The sequence below is a fragment of the Oncorhynchus nerka genome, linkage group LG14 (assembly GCF_034236695.1).
Source record: "Oncorhynchus nerka isolate Pitt River linkage group LG14, Oner_Uvic_2.0, whole genome shotgun sequence".
Taxonomy (NCBI): Eukaryota; Metazoa; Chordata; class Actinopteri; order Salmoniformes; family Salmonidae; genus Oncorhynchus; species Oncorhynchus nerka.
Genome location: NC_088409.1, coordinates 24,450,740 through 24,468,440, shown reverse-complemented (window position 1 = coordinate 24,468,440; position 17,701 = coordinate 24,450,740). Strand labels below are relative to the sequence as shown.

The 17,701-nt window shown below is 44.0% G+C and overlaps 1 pseudogene; it reads right to left on the bottom strand.

The window, feature by feature from the left end:
• Positions 1-1,928: 1,928 nt before the first annotated feature.
• On the bottom strand, positions 1,929-17,469 carry LOC115119645 (threonine--tRNA ligase 1, cytoplasmic-like; annotated as a pseudogene).
• Positions 17,470-17,701: the final 232 nt, after the last annotated feature.

Genomic DNA, 17,701 nt, shown 5'->3' with positions numbered 1-17,701 from the left:
ACTGGAACAGGGTGCCATTTGGGACAAGTCAGAGGGAACAGGGTACCATTTGGGACAGGTCAACTGGAACAGGGTGCCATTTGGGACAAGTCAGAGGGAACAGGGTACCATTTGGGACAGGTCATGGGGAACATGATGCCATTTGGGACATGTCAAATGGAATAGGGTGCCATTTGGGACATGTCAAATGGAATAGGGTGCCATTTGGGACATGTCAAATGGAATAGGGTGCCATTTGGGACAAGTCAGAGGGAACAGGGTACCATTTGGGACAGGTCATGGGGAACATGATGCCATTTGGGACATGTCAAATGGAATAGGGTGCCATTTGGGACATGTCAAATGGAATAGGGTGCCATTTGGGACATGTCAAATGGAATAGGGTGCCATTTGGGACATGTCAAATGGAATAGGGTGCCATTTGGAATGCATCCTGGGTCATTTATGTACCTGCCTGAACTTGTAGGCTACCTACTATATATATATATAAATAAACAACCCCCTAAACAAATGATTTCATTTCATCCTCTTATAGCCCTATTGACATGTTACATTATAGCCTACAGGCAGTCCTAGGACTGGAGATGGTGATCTATACCTCCCTTTGTTATTGTCTTTAACGTCAAAAGGCCAACCTCTTTCTGCCCCCCAACCCAACTCTCTCTCAACCCCCTGGCTAAAAATAATTTCAGAATGAACTCTGTGCGACTCGAACTGTCAAATGAAGGATTGCTTTGTGTGTTCAGGGAAAGCAACTAGAGAGTACAGTGAGAGAAAGAGTAGGGAGAAAGAGATTAGAGTGAGAGAGATAGGGGGAAGGAATGCTGTGAGGGGGGTAGAGTGACCCACTGATGAGCTTGTAGTTATCAGTAACTAATGGTTTTGGGAATGTTCACTGATACTAATGGTCCATGTCACCACTCTGGAACTACTGTGGAACACTTACAGCACCAAACAACTCCCCGACTTTAATCATTTCAGAGAAAGAAAGTCATTCAAGAGGGGGACAAGGAATATAAGGCATTTATCCTGCGTATTGGATATAAGCCTCATTCTTTGGTCTGTTTTAAATCGCCTGACCGTTAATCTGTGTGATTGGAACGTGGGGCCAAGTCCAACCTCTCCTCCTCTGGTAATGCTCAGTCTGGTCACCCACTAAGTGTCTGGCTCTAGGGACCGATACACACCAAAAGCGCCCTGGCCTGAACCCAATTCAACTCCTTTCGGCCTCCCTCTCTGTCTCGGCAGTGAAGTGCTCGCGTAGAACTAAGCACACAAAACCGCCGCCTTTGGCCAATAGCCGTTTTGTTGAAGAGGTTCTTTGTCCAGTCTAGTCCGTGTTTGATCTGTGACCCCCCCCCCCCCCCCCCTCCCTGTCTCTCCTAGCTGTTCTGTCACTGTTGTGACTCATGTCCTTTCCGTTCCGTCGCTCCCTTTCTCAATTAAAAAAGAGGGAAAAACTTCAAACCTTCCGACCTTCGTTCTGCCTTTCCTGTTTCCACTAAACACAGGGCTCCCTCTCCTATTTTAGTCAAATCCCCCCACGCTCCCTGCGTATCCTGCCTTTCCTATTCCAGTCATTTAAAGGTAGTGATGACAGTCTTACGTAACAGGGCTGAGCCGATTTGAGTATTAACAACCAATCACAGCTGTGGCCTGAAACCTCTGATAAGACTCCTAAAATGGATGTCTCTCCAACCAGTGCTGCACAATGAAACACTTACACACACACACCAGCCCCATTAACATGACCATGTCCATAATGACAGTTACACACACACACACACACACCAGCCCCATTAACATGACCATGTCCATAATGACAGTTACACACACACAAGTCCCATTAACATGACCATGTCCATAATGACAGTTACACACGCACACAGAAAAAGTGTGTTCAAAAGACATCCAGAAGAGTTTTATAATTTAAGTTATTATATTTTATTACAAAAGTACAGTGAGCAATTCTTAATCCACAACAGGTGTGTGTGTTAGAAGTCATCCTGGTTGCTCCGTGCGTCTCGTAGGTGTGTGAGTGATGCCAGGACCTTCTCTGTCGGTCTCCTCCCTAGCTGCTTCCCCCCTCTGGTCCTTACACTCACCGTGCCACCCACACACTCCTTCTCACCTACCACTGGACACACACACACACACACACACACACACACACACACACACAGAAATAAACAATTATTGAATCAATATGTTTACAAGCTGTGGCAGTAATCTAATCCATGTTCACCCACGCACTCTTACCAAATATGTAGTTGTACTGGGCCAGCTGTGCAGAGCGGATCTTCTTATTTAAGGTGGCACCCTGGCCGTCATCTGCGTCGGCCATGAAGCCAGCCTCGCGGAACTGTCGGACCACCTTAACAAGAGCAAAACACACATCACTCACAGTGGTGGTAGAGGAGACAGGAACCAGGCTACGGTAGAATACCAGTAGGACGGCACCTTTTAAAATCCACCCTGAGGGCCGAGACACTGGTGGCTGTATTACCTGGCTATGTATCATCATGACAGACCCCAGATCAGCAGTGTTGATAGATTCTCCTCCCCTGGGGCTACATGCGCATTACATACAGGAGGATGTATTGGCAATGTTGTGACTGGCAGGCTTTTTACAAGACAAGTCAAGACAGAAACAGGAGCCGTGTCCTGATAAAGGCCTCAGAAACATTACATGTCTATATTCCATGTTATCTCTTGTGTCTGGTCTTACCTGCTGCTGGCTCATTAATCATGTGGCAGATGGAACTTGTAGAATATATTGATATGTGAGTAGTGGCATGTACGAAAACCTGATCAAAATTAACCTCAAATCAAGTCCTTTTCAGAGTCATGAACCGTGTATGGGTCCAGTGTTGGATTAGCCTTCGACCTCTGGAGTCACTGAGGGGTACAGCTTTTGATGTGTGCTGAGTCATGTTGTGTTTGGTCACGTGTATGGGGGGGGGTTGATTTCAGCCTGCAGTACAAGGGCCATGTGTATAATGTGTCTCAGAGCAGGAGTGCTTATCTAGGACCAGGTTCCTCCTTTTCATTTAATCTTGAGATCCAAAATGCAAAACTGACCCTAAATCAGCACTCCAAATCTGAGACGCTTGATACATATGGACCCAGATCTGATATTATGAGTCCTGACCTGTTGCGCATATGACTCACTACCTCCCCCTACAGGAATAATCATGACCTGCGCTGGAGACAACCACAGAGGCCTGAAAGAGACGGAAAGGAAAGAGAAACTGAGTGAGTAAGAGAAATGTGGGTAACCAAAACAGTATCATTTTAGATTAATCAAATCACAGACATACAGACACACTTCTCACCATTTCCCCCCAAAATTCTCAGCCAATATAGCGATCATGCGTTCCAGTGATCCCAGAACAGCTCTGTGGACCATCACTGGCCTGTGGGTCTCTCCATCCCCCCTGAGAGCAAGAGAAAGGGTGAAAGAGAGCAAGGGAGAGAGGGTGAGGGAAGAGAGAAAGATGTTGGGAGAAAGGGGTAGGGGAGAGGAGATCACTTCAGTCTTAAAGCTACAATAACAAAGCAGACACCCCACCTCTGAAGGGATGAGCTGGAGAAATGTAACCATTGAAATTCAGAGCTATGGATGCAAGGACTGACCATCCATGATATCAACATGTGTTTAACCTTGTTATGAGGCTATACAGTGTTTATTTATGTTGTTTGCAAATATTGTCCAGTGTCTGTTATTTTGTCCAGTCTGAGATATGGCTTTTTCTTTGCAACTCTGGGATGCTGGCTTTCTAGGCAGAGTCTCCACTTCACTGCTGACATTCAGACTTTTTTATTTTATTTTTTTATTTCACCTTTATTTAACCAGGTAGGCTAGTTGAGAACAAGTTCTCATTTGCAACTGCGACCTGGCCAAGATAAAGCATAGCAGTGTGAACAGACAACACAGAGTTACACATGGAGTAAACAATTAACAAGTCAATAACACAGTAGAAAAAAAAAATGGGCAGTCTATATACAATGTGTGCAAAAGGCATGAGGAGGTAGGCGAATAATACAATTTTGCAGATTAACACTGGGGTGATAAATGATCAGATGGTCATGTACAGGTAGAGATATTGGTGTGCAAAAGAGCAGAAAAGTAAATAAATAAATAAAAAAAACAGTATAAAAACAGTATGGGAATGAGGTAGGTGAAAATGGGTGGGCTATTTACCAATAGACTATGTACAGCTGCAGCGATCGGTTAGCTGCTCGGATAGCTGATGTTTGAAGTTGGTGAGGGAGATAAAAGTCTCCAACTTCAGCGATTTTTGCAGTTCGTTCCAGTCACAGGCAGCAGAGTACTGGAACGAAAGGCGGCCAAATGAGGTGTTGGCTTTAGGGATGATCAGTGAGATACACCTGCTGGAGCGTGTGCTACGGATGGGTGTTGCCATCGTGACCAGTGAACTGAGATAAGGCGGAGCTTTACCTAGCATGGACTTGTAGATGACCTGGAGCCAGTGGGTCTGGCGACGAATATGTAGCGAGGGCCAGACTGGTGTTTTGCGGGTACTATTTAATGAAACTGCCAGTTGAAGACTAGTGAGGTGTCTGTTTCTCAAACTAGACAGTAATGTACTTGTCCTTTTGCTCAGTTGTGCACCGGGGCCTCCCACTCCTCTTTCTATTCTGGTTATAGCCAGTTTGTGCTGTTCTGTGAAGGGAGTAGTACACAGCGTTGTACAAGATCTTCAGTTTCTTGGCAATTTCTCACATGGAATAGTCTTCATTTCTCAGAACAAGAATAGACTGACGAGTTTTAGAAGTAAGCTCTTTGTTTCTGGCAATTTTGAGGCTGTAATCGAACCCATAAATGCTGATACTCCAGATACTCAACTAGTCAAAAGAAGGCCAGTTTTATTGCTTCTTTAAAATCAGCACAACAGTTTTCAGCTGTTCTAACATACTTGCAAAGGGGTTTTCTAATGATCAATTAGCCTTTTCAAATGATAAACTTAGCTAACACAACTTGCAATTGGAACACAGGAGTGATGGTTGCTGATGATTGGCCTCTGTACACCTATGTAGACATTCCATTATTTTTTTATTATTTTTAATCAGCTGTTTCCAGCTACAATAGTTATTTACAACATCAGCAATCTCTACACCCTATTTCTGATCAATTTTATGTTATTTTATGGACAATTGTTTTTATTTTCTTCCAAAAACAAGGACATTTCTAAGTGACCCCAAACCTTTGAACGGTAGTGTGTGTTTGTATATATATGCACAGTTGAAGTTGGAAGTTTACATACACCTTAGCCAAATACATTTAAACTATTTTTTCACAATTCCTGACATTTAATCCTAGTAAAAATTCCCTGTCTTAGGTCGGTTAGGATCACCACTTTATTTTAAGAGAATGTGAAATGTCAGAAAAATAGTGGAGAGAATTATTTATTTCAGCTTTTATTTCTTTCATCACATTCCCAGTGGGTCAAAAGTTCACATACACTCAATTAGTATTTGGTAGCATTGCCTTTAACTTGTTTAACTTGGGTCAAACATTTTGGGTAGCCTTCCACAAGCTTCCCACAATAAGTTGGGTGAACTTCGTCCCATTCCTCCTGACAGAGCTGGTGTAACTGAGTCAGGTTTGTAGGCCTCCTTGCTCACACACGCTTTTTCAGTTCTGCCCACACATTTTCTATAGAATTTAGGTGAGGGCTTTGTGATGGCCACTCCAATACCTTGACTCTGTTGTCCTTAAGCCATTTGCCACAACTTTGGAAGTATGCTTGGGGTCATTATCCGTTTGGAAGACCCATTTGCGACCAAGCTTTAACTTCCTGACTGATGTCTTAAGACGTTGCTTCAATATACAGTGGGGCAAAAAAGTATTTAGTCAGCCACCAATTGTGCAAGTTTTCCCACTTAAAAAGATGAGGCCTGTAATTTTCATCATAGGTACACTTCAACTATGACAGACAAAATGAGAAAGAAAATCCAGAAAAATCACATTGTAGGATTTTTAATTAATTTATTTGCAAATTAGGGTGGAAAATAAGTATTTGGTCACCTACAAACAAGCAAGATTTCTGGCTCTCACAGATCTGTAACTTCTTCTTTAAGAGGCTCCTCTGTCCTCCACTCGTTACCTGTATTAATGGCACCCATTTGAAGTTGTTATCAGTATAAAAGACACCTGTCCACAACCTCAAACAGTCACACTCCAAACTCCACTATGGCCAAGACCAAAGAACTGTCAAAGGACACCAGAAACAAAATTGTAGACCTGCACCAGGCTGGGAAGACAGAATCTGCAATAGGTAAGCAGCTTGGTTTGAAGAAATCAACTGTGGGAGCAATTATTAGGAAATGGAAGACATACAAGACCACTGATAATCTCCCTCGATCTGTGGCTCCACGCAAGATCTCACCCCGTGGGGTCAAAATGATCACAAGAACAGCAAGCAAAAATCCCAGAACCACACGGGGGGACCTAGTGAATGACCTGCAGAGAGCTGGGACCAAAGTAACAAAGCCTACCATCAGTAACACACTACGCCGCCAGGGACTCAAATCCTGCAGTGCCAGACGTGTCCCCCTGCTTAAGCCAGTACATGTCCAGGCCCGTCTGAAGTTTGCTAGAGAGCATTTGGATGATCCAGAAGAAGATTGGGAGAATGTCATATGGTCAGATGAAACTAAAATATAACTTTTTGGTAAAAACTCAACTCGTCGTGTTTGGAGGACAAAGCATGCTGAGTTGCATCCAAAGAACACCATACCTACTGTGAAGCATGGGGGTGGAAACATCATGCTTTGGGGCTGTTTTTCTGCAAAGGGACCAGGACGACTGATCCGTGTAAAGGAAAGAATGAATGGGGCCATGTATCGTGAGATTGAGTGAAAACCTCCTTCCATCAGCAAGGGCATTGAAGATGAAACATGGCTGGGTCTTTCAGCATGACAATGATCCCAAACACACCGCCCGGGCAACGAAGGAGTGGCTTCGTAAGAAGCATTTCAATGTCCTGGAGTGGCCTAGCCAGTCTCCAGATCTCAACCCCATAGAAAATCTTTGGAGGGAGTTGAAAGTCCGTGTTGCCCAGCAACAGCCCCAAAACATCACTCCTCTAGAGGAGATCTGCATGGAGGAATGGACCAAAATACCAGCAACAGTGTGTGAAAACCTTGTGAAGACTTACAGAAAATGTTTGATCTCTGTCATTGCCAACAAAGGGTATATAACAAAGTATTGAGATAAACTTTTGTTATTGACCAAATACTTATTTTCCAACATAATTTGCAAATAAATTCATTAAAAATCCTACAATCCGACACTTTTATACCCGTTTCCTCCAGCATCTTCACAAGGATCTTTGCTGTTGTTCTGGGATTGATTTGCACCAAAGTACGTTCATCTCTAGGAGACAGAACTCGTCTTCTTTCTGAGCGGTATGACGGCTGTGTGGTCCCATGGTGTTTATACTTGCGTACTATCGTTTGTACAGATGAATGTGGTACCTTCAGGCATTTGGAAATTGCTCCCAAGGATAAATCAAACTTGTGGAGGTGAACAAAAAAAAAACAAGTTCTGATTTCTTAGCTGATTTCATTTGATTTTCCCATGATGTCAAGCAAAGAGGCACTGAGTTTGAAGGTAGGCCTTGAAATACATCGACAGGTGCACCTCCAATTGACTCAAATGATTTCATTTAGAAGCTTCTAAAGCCATGACATAATTCTCTGGAATTTTCCAAGCTGTTTAAAGGTACAGTCAACTTAGTGTATGTAAACTTCTGACCCACTGGAATTGTGATACAGTGAATTTTAAGTGAAATAATCTGTCTGTAAACAATTGTTGGAAAAATTACTTGTGTCATGCACAACGTAGATGTCCTAACTGACTTGCTAAAACTATAGTTTGTTAACAAGACATTTGTGGAATGGTTGAAAAACAAGTTTTAATGACTCTAACCTAAGTGTATGTAAACTTCCAACTTCAACTGTATGTATGTATGTACGTATAAACACTCAGCAAAAAAATAAACATCCTCTCACTGTCAACTGCGTTTATTTCCAGTAAACTTAACATGTGTAAATATTTGTATGAACATAACATGATTCAACAACTGAGACACAAACTGAACAAGTTCCACAGACATGTGACTAACAGAAATGGAATGTGTCCCTGAACAAAGGGGGGATCAAAATCAAAAGTAACAGTCAGTATCTGGTGTGGCCACCAGCTGCATTAAGTACTGCAGTGCATCTCCTCCTCATGGACTGTACCAGATTTGCCAGTTCTTGCTGTGAGATGTTACCCCACTCCTCCACCAAGGCACCTGCAAGTTCCCGGACATTTCTGGGGGGAATGGCCCTAGACACGAATCCGACCATCACCCCTGGTGAGACAAAACCGCAACTCGTCAGTGAAGAACACTTTTTTCCTGGTCCAGCGACGGTGGGTTTGTGCCCATAGGCGACGTTGTTGCCTTACAACAGGCCTACAAGCCCTCAGTCCAACCTCTCTCAGCCTATTGCAGACAGTCTGAGCACTGATGGAGGGATTGTGCGCTCCTGGTGTAACTCGGGCAGTTGTTGTTGCCATCCTGTACCTGTCCCACAGGTGTGATGTTCGGATGTACCGATCCTGTGCAGGTGTTGTTACACGTGGCCTGCCACTGTGAGGACGATCAGCTGTCTGTCCTGTCTCCCTGTAGCGCTGTCTTAGGCGTCTCACAGTACGGACATTGCAATTTATTGCCCTGGCCACATCTGCAGTCCTCATGCTTCCTTGAAGCATGCCTAAGGCACGTTCACGCAGATGAGCAGGGACCCTGAGCATCTTTCTTTTGGTGTTTTTCAGAGTTAGTAGAAAGGCCTCTTTAGTGTCCTAAGTTTTCATAACTGTGACCTTAATTGCCTACCGCCTGTAATCTGTTAGTGTCTTAAGGACCGTTCCACAGGTGCATGGTCATTAATTGTTTATGGTTCATTGAACAAGCATGGAAAACCGTGTTTAAACCCTTTACAATAAAGATCTGTGAAGTTATTCTGTTTTTTACTAATTATCTTTGAAAGACAGGGTCCTGAAAAAGGGATGTTTATTTTTTGCTGAGATTATAAAATATAAAATTCATTTATAAGTCCAAAAACAAATGCAACAACTTAGGATTCTAGCTTTAAATTCCCTCAGTCTAATAATGTTGACAGCCATGTGCATCCCAATTAAATGTACCATCAGTTAGATAAGAGCAGAAGCTGCATCAGGGAACATCCCAGAACACACAGGTTGAACTGACATAGATGAGTGACTCACCCCACATACTCCAGGTCAAATCTGATTGGTAGCTGGAAGTCCAATTGGATGGTGGCACACTGGTGCTGTCGACCAATGGCGTCCTTGATCTGGATGTCAATCTAGGACAATAGGAAGATGTGGGAGTGTGTGAGTGTTAATAACATGGCTCTGTTCAGGGCGGGTTGCAGCGTTACACAACGTTCAGACAGAAGGGTCTTGTGTAACTGACTTTTGGCCCGTAGAACGCTCCATCTCCTGGGTTGAACTGCCAGCGCTCTCCAAACTGCTGCAGACTCCTCTCCAACTGCTGCTCAGAGAGAAAGAGACAGAGAGAGGTAGAGAGAGAGGAGAGTGAGGGGGGAGGGGACAAGAGGGAGGGGAGTGAAAGAGGGAAAGAAAGTGGGAAAGAGAAATGGAAAGAAAGGATCTCATTTCTTCATTGAGCTTCTCCTCTCTGTGTTAATTTCCTGAGCTTTACTCCACAGAGGAAGAGGCAGGGAGCATAAACAGCAGCCACAGAACAGACAGGGCTTTGAGTTTGTCACATCCACATGGCCATATATCAACACTGATTGGATAAGTGTCCCTCATTACGTGATGTCATTATGATTAAAATAGAGGCTATGTGCTGGGATTTATAGACATCACTTGTGGGACAGTAAACACATTTACACAGCTGGCTCTGTGCGTGTACATCTGTCTGTATGTTGTGTGTGTGTGTGTGTACCTGCTCAGCGTGGTCCCACAGTGCAGGCTCCCCAGGCAGGGTGTAGGTCGGGTGGAGAGGAGACAGTGGAAGGAGAATCCAAAAACTCGATACACACTCCTCACAAAGTCCAAACACGCTATGATCTCCTCCTCCAACTGACAGAGAGAGAGTGTGTGGGGGGGTGGGGGTACAGGAAGGGATTGGGGGGCAGGAGTACAGCCAGAAAAGGAGGACAGAGTGATGGGAGACAGAATAGATCATGTAAATGCAACATTGTAAAAGACAGTATAAATAAACAGATGTGAAACTGGAGAGCCCAGGGCTTTCGGGGTTAAGGGTTAACTTAGAGATGAGTGAGGAGGAACAGTTGATTTATTGACTGTTCCAGTGATTGGATTAGCCAAAGTGGAAAACAAACCTCACAATATCATGTGAATCAGTGTGTGTATAAGCGCAAGTGTGTGTGTGGTTTAATGGGATAAGGGAATCATTGGGGGAGTCAGGGATACAATCACACTTTCTCCCAATGTCTGCTGTCCTAGGAATTCCAGGGTGGAAAATGTGAGGCAAATATCCAAAAAGGTTCAAATGACAGGAATTGTGTGTGTGTGTACCTGTTCGGGAGTGCAGAAGATGTGTGCGTCGTCCTGGCAGAACCTGCGGACCCGGGTGAGACCACCCAGAGCGCCGGACAGCTCGTTCCGATGCAGTGCCCCGAAATCGGCCCAACGCAACGGGAGCTCCCTCCATGCCCTTACGCGCTGCTCAAACATCAGACTGGAACAGAGAGAGCTGTTATTGAGAAGTCCTGAACAGTGTGTGGGGCAGAGTAAGACAGAATGTAGGGGTGTGTGTGTTCTCACCAGTGTGCAGGACAGTTCATGGGTTTGAGTGCATAGGTGTGTGTGTCACCGGTCACAGTAAACATGTTTTCACTGTAGTGTTCCCAGTGACCCGAACGCTCCCACAGTGCAGTGCTGTATAGAGTAGGGGTCACAACCTCATGGAAGCCACGCCTCCTGTACTCAGTCTGGGGGGTGGGGGGGGGATGACGAGAAGGGAGGGGTGGAGAGAAAGGGAGGACCAGAGATGTAACAACTTAATTATTACAGACACATTTCTTCTCTGTGCGTGTGTCATCCAGGGTTATTTGGAAAACGGACAGTCACAGTGTAGTAATTGGGGTGATTTCCTGACTACAACAGGAGTGTCCTGAAGTCACCGTCAGGGTAAAGATGTTTGAATTAGTGGCTGTGTGTGTGTGTACACGGAAGGGTACTTCGCTGATTGTTGTGGCCATTCTATTCAAAAATCATATAAAATACTAAGGGGGTGTTAATAAATTCCCTCTGGAGTTCCATAGTGTGCTCAGAGAGCGCTCTGGGCGTTCGTCAATTCAGAGTGTTGTCAGATTCTCCATTCGTAAATTCAGAGCACACACTGGACGCCCTGACCGAGGAGTAGGGTTGATCGAGCGTTCTGACCTCACAACGGCAGTTAATCACCTAAGCTAACTGGCTAAAGTTGGCTAACTTGCTAGCTACTTCCAGACACAAATGAGAGAACACCTCACTCTGACCATTTCTCACCCTAGCAGAGCTGGTTAGGCTGTCTGCATGTTATCCAGATGTGTTAGGTGACTAACTGTGCTGCTTGCAACAATTAAATTAAGTTTATTTGACCATGTTTATCTGTCAGATAGTGTTAAATGCATAGAAATAGAATGAATAGAACTGGACTCCTAATTCAAGTTAATGGTTTGACCATTCTATTTCTATGCATTTAACACTATCCCATAGACGAAATACAGATAGACAACTTGTGAAAAACTGGGACCAGGAGACCAGTGGCATTTTTCTGATGGAGAAACTACAAGCCATTCCGGGGGTGTTGGGAGTTGGCTGCAGAGATAGGCTTCCTGTGAATATCTGATCTATTTTGTAGAAGCAGTAGCTAGTAAGATAGGATTGGTAAGTATAGTACATTTGTGTGTAAGTTAGTCTATTTTATATCAATAAAAATAAAAATTTCAAGCATAAAAATTGTGATGCGTCTGTGTGTGCGCGTGTGTTACCTTGATAAAGTCAGCGAGTGTGTTGTAGATGTGAGCTCCTTTAGGCAGGAAGAAGCAGCTTCCAGGACTGACGTCATTAAAGAAGAACAGCTCCTGGTCCTGGAGGCAAAACACACCTCCCCCATATCAAGATACGCTCCATTTGAGACACCGTCGCACTTGCCTCTCAGTTAGCCAAGATGCTAAGCTAGCCTGCTAAAATAGGTTAGTTTGTTAGCAATAGTTTCTACACTACTCCGCTAGCTACAGTAGCGCTGTGGTACCAATGACAACCTGTCTCCAGTTGTTTATATATCTATGCTTATTGGGCCTAGATCTTTTTTCTTCCCGCTCCCCGTCCACCTCACCTTGCCGATGCGTCTGTGGTCTCTCTTCCGTGTCTCCTCCTGTTCCCTCTCCCACTCCTCCCTCTCCCTCTCTCCTGTGAAGACCACACCCATCACGCGCATCACGCCTGACGTGCCAACAGGATTGGTTAACGTTACAGGAGACACCTGAACAGAAAGAGGGGGGACAGACAAGACAGAGTGTGACAGAGAAAGAGAGAGAGTAGAAAAGAGTAATATACTGAACCCAAATATAAAAGGCAACATGTAATGTATGTGCTAAGCTGTCATCAAAGCAAAAGGATCTCAAATATAAAATATATTTTGATTTGTTAAACACTTTTTTGGTTACTACATGATTCCATATGTGTTATTTCATAGTTGATGTCTTCACTATTATTCTACAATGTAGAAAATAGTACAAATAAAGAAAAACACTTGAGTGAGTAGGTGTGTCCAAATGTTTGACTGGTAGGTAGTGAGTATTATATATATCTATACCAGCCATCTTTGTTCCATAGCCACCATTTTGGAACCACTGCTCTACAGATAATGGGCAGGGGCTGCGTTTCCCCTTGGGACAATAAAGATTGACAGGATTTGACTTGGCGGGGACAGGAAACTGGTCACTGACAATCACAATATCCTGTGGCTATTGCTCTTCCAGCGTGGAAAGTGGAAATTCCATTCTGACCAGTACAATACCATTATGGAAATTCCACTTTGAAAAGAAAACAGTAGTGCTGAGCGATTAACCGAAATGTTGGTTTTTAAAACAACTAATTGCCAAACGTCAGTTCAATTATTTGAATTCGATTTAGTTCATCATTTTTTCTGTGAGCTCGATGCGCAGTTTCTGTAGAGATAAACCAGATCATCAAACCGAAACTGAACAGACCTCAAGCACTAATTGCTCAGCACCAGCAAATAGGTCATTGTTGGCATCACGGGCTACCAAGCTACAGTTCTAATGGTTCTAGGAAAAAAACAAGCAGCGTTTTGTTTCGCTTGTCTTCCGTGTGACATGTTGTTCTGACTTGTTAGTCTCCTGTTAGTCTCCAGTGCGTCGTTTAACTGGCTATTGACTGCCAAGTGATTGTCATTTACCAGTAAGGAATTTCCAGTGTGACCTGTGCAGTCCCAGTACACATTAGTATCAGGAAGAGGTCAGAGTTAATGGCTATATTGCATGGTAATGTCACAGCCCATGTTATGAGTTAAACAGTAACCAGGTTTCCATCCAACCTTTGTTGAGTAAAGTACATGTTGGATAAAAAAAAGTCATGACAGGATGGATGGAAACAACAAATTTGTCGGTAAACTTTCCAAATGTAGACAAAATACGCTAGACAAGGTGGGATCATTTAGTGTCTAAAATTAAAATGGAAGTGGAAATGCTTTTATGAACAAATATTCATATAATAACCATCACAACGAAGTAAACTTGGAGTCGCGCGATGACAAGTCTGTGTGGACCTCCCACTACGACACGTCAGGAAAGCATGCAGTTTATTAGAGTATAGATTAAACAAGTTATTATGAACTTCAGGGTGGTGAAAAGGCAAGGTAGTGAGCTTGATGCTCCTTTCCAAATACAAATACTGTATCAAAGGTCTGATGCTTGGCTGCCTTTTGACAAATAAAAAGAATCTTGCTCTTTTGTCCATAATAATCTCATCATGTAGGCTATACCCACACTATGTGCCAGCTGTTGGCTACAGCACACATGCCCGGACCAGAGTGGGAACATTCGCTACGTTACTCAACATGGTTTGTGACAAAACCATCAGTAGAGATGAAAATGCGATGGAAACCCATTTGATCCTGTACATTCAATTTTTACATCCAGTGTAGTTTAGATGTCATGAGAAGAAGACAATAACTGTATATTCCTTACTGAACTGATATGCAGGCAGGTTGACACACACACACACACACACATACCTGCAGCATCTTGAAGACCTTGAGGAGACCAGTGTTAGGGAGGAGAGGACCATTGCAGACTCCTATGCTGTCTCCACACCTGACCCACACACGGAACAGGAAGAGATGGACATATCATCCTAGTATACAGTCATTTCTCCTTAAAAACAGACCATGACTGTAGCATTACCATGTGGTGTGTTGTATCAGGCTGTGAGATGTTGAGCAACAAACCTGTAGACTGTGACAGTAGGACCACTCATCTGTTCTTCAATCAACTGGAGTCTCAGTGCATTGTCCTAGATGACAGAACACAGTCAGTTAGTACACGTACACACTAGTGTATCACAGCCACACCCCTTGAATTACAAACATTCCTAGATGACCATTACAGAGGAGACAACACATGTAAACAGTCAATTCCACAAGCTGCTACAGGTGGGAGCAAAGCAACACACCTACATTCTAGAATACTGTGGGCCATAACCGCAATGCCATCAAATGTCTCATTCTGTACCAACTTCATACTATCCCTGCGTCATTACACGACTAACCAAACACTCTAAGCCAAATACATTTAGTGCAGGTAAGGTCCAAAATAGTACTGGTATTGATCCAAATGCCTGTTTCCAACCACAATGGTAATGTCCTAAATGGCACCCTATTCCCTATATAGGGAACTACATAAGAAATAGGATGCCATTTCAGATGCAGCCAATGACAGACAGAGCCAATGACCTCTGACCTGGAAGAGCTCTGTAACTTCCTGCCTGTTCAGCTCCAGTCTGGAGAGAGGAAGCCTCTGGCCAGCGGCCTCCTTACATCTCTCCTCTAGCTCAGCTAGGGACAGGGCACTGGGAGAGAGACCAGGGGTAAGTACTGTTTCTCTGTGTATACAGTGCATTCGGAAAGTATTCAAACCACTCAACTTCTTCTACATTTTGCTACGTTACAGCCTTATTCTAAAATGGATTCAATCGTTTCCCCCCCCTCAATCTATCCACAAGACCCATAATGACGAAGCAAAAACAGTTTAAGACATTTTAGCAAATGTATTAAAATAAAAAAATAAAAATCCCATTTACATGATAGCTGCTCCCAGGGGCTCTGTTAGAGAACAAATGCATCCTTCCTTCCCTCCCTCCCTCCCTCAAAGCAGCTTTTCTGTCTTAAAGGGGTGCCAAAAGATGAGGGGATGGTTAGTGGGGTAAAATGTCATGACTAAGTTGCTTTGGATAAAAGCATCTGCAAAATGGCATATATTATATTACAAAGAGAGGGAAATATCTTACCTGTTCTCCGGGAGGTGGTCACAGTAGAGGCCGGACTCTGACACGCCCTCTCTGCACACATCCACCCCAAACACCCTCTCTAACACCCACCCCACAACACACGCTCCTGTCCTCCACACCGCCTGGGGGAGAAAGGGAGAAAATGAAAGAGATGAGCGAGAGGGGATAAGATAGAGAAGAGGTCAACCTCTGCCTCCTCTACATGTATCATCTTCTATTGGGTTAGATGAATGAGAATGTCCTTAGTAAGTACCTGTTTGCCCTCTGTGGTGTTGAAGCCTAGCAGCTGTAGTTCACAGTCAGCCTCCAGGGGGCGAAGCAGCTCCCACAGCTCTCCATTCACCCTGCAGACCAGAGCACCTTTCACACTGCAGACAGAGTGTTGGAGGGTTAGAGACAATGTCAATATGTTTGCTTACACCTATCCAATTTCACCTAATTCCAATCTGAAAGCAAAGAGATGGGACACATAGGTGTCCCAGGGACTGAGAAAGGCCTGTAGGATTCTGCAGGGAGTTACTAAGGCTGCATTTACACAGGCAGCCCAATTCTGATATTTTTTTCCACTAATTGGTCTTTAGACCAATCAGACCAGCTCTGAAAACAACCTGATGTGAAAAGATCTGATGAATCAAAGGACCAAATAGCGGAAAAAAAATAAGAGAATTGGGCTACCTGTCTAAACACGACACGTGTTCTGAGGGATAAACAGTACTTGAATTGGACAGTAACTCAATGGAGCAGAGTACCAGCACCTCGACATTTCTGCTCCTTGAGTTCCTGCACCTCTTATAGAATATTAGCTCAAAAGGATTTCAGTGTTCCTTTAACTAAATATAAAACAGTACCAGCACTCAAAATAAGTACCAGCACCTATTGAATTCCAAGTCAAGCACTGGGTATAACCCTTCCCTGAGTTTTAGGATTCTGAATAACACACACACATCTGAGAGGCTAACCGTGCGTTTTGAGCGATGATTGACGGCGTGGTCACGCCTGTGGTGCCATTCATCGTCCTGCCATCAGCCAATCGGACGCTGAAGGACTGTTTCATGATGCCGCTTGTCCTCTGCTGTCCCTGCCTCTCTCTGAGAGACTCAAACACACGCACACGCTCAGACAGAGCAGGGGATGCCTGTATCTAAAGGCAGAGGGGAAGAAATGAGGAAACAAGGGAATAGGAAAGAAGAGCACAGGGGTCAATATGAACAACAACAATACAGACAAGAGGATCATATTACCATGTAATCGTTTTAAATCAAATCTTCACAATATGGCATTCATAACAAAACGTATGGCATTATGATCATACATACATTAGTAGTTGCATATTTCAGAGAGAGAGAGAGAACCCAATAATATGCTTAATTGAGAACTGTCCCCTCCCACCAAACACCCCTAAAAAAAATGTATAACCTTGTGGTCACACAAATGACATGACAGTTTACAGCGCAGTCTTGTTTGGCCGTAAGAACACTTTCAGGGCTATTCATAGATCCATCCAATGGTTTGTCAGAGGACAAACCCACACCTATGTACCTGAGCGGTCATAGGACAATGCTACACCACTGATTTGGAGAAGGCTGGCTACACAACCCAATGATACTGTACTCAGCAGGCCAGTACAGCTACATTTCATAACAGAAAACGGTTTAATAAGGTTGCACACCTTGCTAAAGCGCCTCTGACAGTGAAGCACTGCCCGAACTGACGGCCGACAGACGGGAAACCGAAACATCACGGTCACAAGCATCCTTAATCCACCTGTTTCACCGAAAACTTTTCATAATCATAACATTTCACACTCGTTGTCCCTTACACTGCAAGCGGCCATAATACCGGAAGAATGGAGTAGATGGGGAAGAAAAGTGATTGGCCAGCAAGGGAAGAGGGCGGAAACTTGACGTTGGCAAGTGCGCGCACGTTGGTGAGCGTCAACAATGAAAGCGCGCTCACCGTTAATTTATACACCTCAGTGGCGCCCACTAATCTGTATTTAACATTCGGATAGATCACTTTCAGGTACACGAGACTAACTTCACAGCATTAATCTAAAACCGACAATCCATGAAAAGGACCTGAATCTATTTAACA